This window comes from Hylobates moloch, unplaced genomic scaffold (genome assembly GCF_009828535.3).
Source record: "Hylobates moloch isolate HMO894 unplaced genomic scaffold, HMol_V3 SCAFFOLD_34, whole genome shotgun sequence".
Lineage (NCBI taxonomy): Eukaryota > Metazoa > Chordata > Mammalia > Primates > Hylobatidae > Hylobates > Hylobates moloch.
The window spans coordinates 2,385,762-2,390,045 of NW_026652309.1; the positions used below are offsets into that span (position 1 = coordinate 2,385,762).

General features: G+C 42.3%; 1 pseudogene; it reads right to left on the reverse strand.

The window, feature by feature from the left end:
• Window positions 1–2,387: 2,387 nt before the first annotated feature.
• Window positions 2,388–2,807, reverse strand: LOC116463384 (small ribosomal subunit protein bS16m-like; annotated as a pseudogene).
• Window positions 2,808–4,284: the final 1,477 nt, after the last annotated feature.

Below are 4,284 nucleotides of genomic sequence, written 5' to 3' on the forward strand. Positions count from 1 at the left end.
ACGCATCATCTCATAGGCCTCCAGACCAAGGCCTCCAAAATCAAGGCATTGGCAGGGTCAGTTCCTTCTGAGGACGGTGAGGGGAGGATTCATTCCAAGCCTCCCTCCGTGGCTTATGGACAGCCGCCTTCCTGTTCACATGGCATTTTCCCTGTATACCTAACTGGGTCCAAATTTCCCCCCTTACATGGATGGACACCAATCATATGGATCAGAGCCCACCCTACTCCAGGATAATCTTAACTTAGCACATGTGCAGTGGTCTCATTTCCAAATAAGGGCACATTCTAAGGTACTGGGGGTTAGGGCTTGAACATATGAAGTTATGAGACACAATGCAACCTGCAACACCAACCCTGACATTTTAGAGGAAGAGATGACACCTACTATTCATTGTCCTTGACAACAACCACTATCCCATGTCCATTTGCAGAGAAACAACCAAGGCTAAAGAATATCTCTAACATCACACAAGCAATAAGCAGCTGACTCAGGCATCAAACCCAGGACTGCTGGATTTGAAAGTCCTGACATCAGGGCACAAAAAGCCAGCTGACGGTACCAGGCTATACTGGATACATACTAGAGTGACACAAGGACCAGGATCTTCCTGGAACTTCATAGCAGGGAGATTCTTTCTGAGGAGGGCAGTCAGGGAATGCCCTTCATTTCAGGGAGGTGTTGAGATCTGGGCCAAGTCTTAGAGCAAAGTAAACCAAACATTTTTGTGCATCAAAACCTGCAATCAAGGAACTATAAAAATGAGCCACAAATTGTCTAATTATAAAACACTATTTTAGTTTATTTTATCTCAATAATAAAATAATAAAATTTAACAATAAAACCTGTTATGCAAATGATCATACATACACCAAAGTTGAGAAAACAATAGAACAAATCCCCATGTACCTACCACCCAGCTTCAGTGATTGTTTTAATATTTTGCCACCTCATTTATCTACCCACTCTTTTCTGGATTGTTTTATAGCAAATCCCAGACAGTGTATTATTATGATTTTTTAGCACATTGAAATATCCTTTTATTGCAATTCAAATTTTTGAAAACCAGAAAATCAAATTAATTATTATGCTCTAGCCAAAATACCTAATACTACCTAATGTTTTCTTTTTTTTTTTTTTTTTGAGACAGGGTCTTACTCTGTCACCCAGGCCTCCTGAGCTCGTGTTCTTACTGCCTCAGCCCCCTGAGTACCTGGAACTACAGGCAAGCACCACCATGCTCAGTTAATTTTTTTAATATTTTGTAGAAGCGGGGTCTTGCTGGTTGCCCAGGCTGGTCTCAAACTCTGGCTTCCAGCAATCCTTCTTCCTCAGCCTCCCAAAGTGCTGAGATTACAGGCATAAGCCACTGTCCCAATGTTTTCTTTACATTCTTTCAAGTTACTTTACTTCAAATTCTTGATGTTGAATTTCATCTCACTGACTTCAGGCTTTTAAAACACATGGAATACTTGAGACCAGTGGATGGTTCTTTGAATCAAATCAAAAAGTAGAGCTAAAGTATACTGAAGTTATTCAAATACATTCGAACTATACCGATCCCTTATAAATTACTGGCATCAAGGTAGGAAGGAAAAGATACAAGAAGTAAAATGTATCACTCATCATAGGTCATCAAAATTATGGGTACACAGTTTATCCTAACATGCAGCAGCTTTCTTTACCAGCTCCATAAAATTACCAGCAAGAAAGAAAAGTACAAGAATAAAGTTCACAGCTGAATTAGCTTGGTGTCATAATTCCCTATTCCAGTATTCTCAGAAGGATTCCATCTATGATACATGCAGAAACTGCAGCCACATTTGAATGGTTCAATCTTGATTCATTCTGAATTCCCTTAAGCCCAGCACTTTCTCATTCTTAAAAGGTAGGTTATTACAGCCAAAAAGCAATTTTGATAACAAATCTACCTTTTGTATATTTGATCATATGTGTTAAGCAAGACAATATAAATCTCCAATTACAAAATCAGTAAGAAAGGGAATTGTTCCTGCACTTGTGGGATGAACATGAAGATATGGAAGACATGAACATGAACAGTCTGGCTAGGGGCTTTGAAGCAGTAAGTATTGGAAACCAGTAGATTGTAAAGTGTCCAAGAGACCCAGAGCCCAACTCAAAAGCCCAGTCCTCCCGCAGCCACTGTCTTTCCCAAGACAAAGTCCAAAAAAGCTAATTAATACCTAGCCCCAGCCTTGTGTCACACAAGAACAAATCTCTCCCTGGGCCCTGTGCAGGCCAGGCCAAAAGAGCAAGGGTGACTCAGGACAGTCCATTTATTGACCTCCGAATCTAACAAAATTAAGATCTCTGCACAGTATTTTAAGAGGACCTTGACTCTGTTCCCACTGCTATGTTCACTGAAGTCAGCTCACTCGTGTTTCTGTAGCCTCTGTATGTGTAGCCTCTGCATCTGTTTTCTGAGAAGCTAAGAGGACTTCAGATGCCCGTTTCCTTCATAGTCTCACAGCATTTGTGAACATCATAGGATGCACAGGGAAGAACCCAGCAAGACCCACTAGCTTTTCCACAGGCTCAGAGAGGTGGGCCCCACAGCCAATCCAATGATGGATCCAGTGCAGTTTGAGGACAGCAAGTTTTTCTCTATGACTGTTGGGCAATGGATCACAGGAGCCCAGCTGCTCTACAAAATGGCCATCCCTGGGACACTTGTGAGCAGCCACAATGCGGTAGAAGGGCTGGTTGGTGCAGCCACCCAGGGCAAGGCAGATGGTTAAGTGGCCCCCGTGATAGGCCTTGCAGAAGAGAATAGTCAGGTGGACCATGGTGTGGCCGGTGCGCAGCTCCTTGGAGCATCCTGCTACCTGCACGGACAAGCTCTACAGCCTTGGCGGGGCAGAGGACTGACACAGAAGGCAGCTGCAGGTGGACACTAGGCTGCACTGCCCAGCCATCCAAGCCAGAAAGCCTCAACCAGATAGTGTATTATTTTAATCATCATTACTGTTAGATTACATCTCTATCAATTGAAGATACTTTTTACATAACCACAATGCTGCTATCACACCTAACAAAATTAGCAAGAATATCATCTAACATCCAGAAAAAGAAACATTTTCTAATTGTCTCAAAAGTTTCTTTTCATAGTTAATTTCCTCGAATCAAGATACAGACATGGTCCACATATTGCAATTGATTGACTATGTCTCTTACATTTTTTTTTTAATCTAGAGAACTCTCCTTCCCCACCTTAGGTCATTTCTCCTGTAGACAGTTTCACACTCTGAATTTAGCTGGTTGCTTCCTTGCAGTGCCATTTCACTTGTTCTCCTATTCCCCATATTTCTGAAGACTGGTAGTAAGCACTAGAGAGATTCAAGCTAGATTCAAGTTCAAGTTTTTTTAAGAATATAGGTGGTGCTGCATACTCACTATCGTATCCCATCAAGAGGTGCATAATGTTGGAATACCTCACTTCTAATGATGCTAAGATTGACCAGTGGGTTTAAGTGCTGTTAGCCTGGTTCATCCCCCTTAGATCTCCCCCATTCTCCCCATTGGCTTTGTAGCTAATGGTTTTAGCAGCATCAAGGATTGTTGCCTAGATGTGTTATTTCATTAGGGATAGCAAAATAGTGATAATTCTACTATTGCTTCTTCTTCTTCTTGTTGCTTGAAACAGGGTCTCACTCTCTTTCACTCCAGCCAGGCTGGTCTCACTGCAAACCAGGCTGAAGTGCAGTGGTGCAATCACAGCCCACTGCAGCCTCGACCTCCTGGCCTCAGGTGATCCTCCCACATCAGCCTCCTGAGTAGCTGGGACTACAGGTGCATGCCACCATGCCCAGCTCCTTTTTGTATTTTTTGTAGAGACACGGTTTTGCCATATTGCCCAGAGTGGTCTAGAACTCCTGGACTCAAGTGATCAGCTCACCTCAGCCTCCCAAAGTGCTGGGATTACAGCTGTGAGCCACCACACCCAGCCTCCTTCATTTATTTTACAAAGAACTCTCCCTCATCACCTTTTTACCACGAAATACAGTTGGCACAATAAGACAGTGTAAATGCTTATTTCTTTGCTTATACATTTTCAGAATAAGTTAGTGCCTTATCGATGTTCAGGAGCAACCAAAAAGTTGTTTTTTCAGTATCACTTTGGCAATAATTGATTTGCTTCAATCAACTGCAATCATTATTCTTTTTTATTGTTCAGGTTGACCCCTCTTTGCCAGTGGAAGCCCATGGTGTTAGCTCCTACCTCCTTTTGACATGATCCCATTAATCTTTTATAGCTTTCTTGCT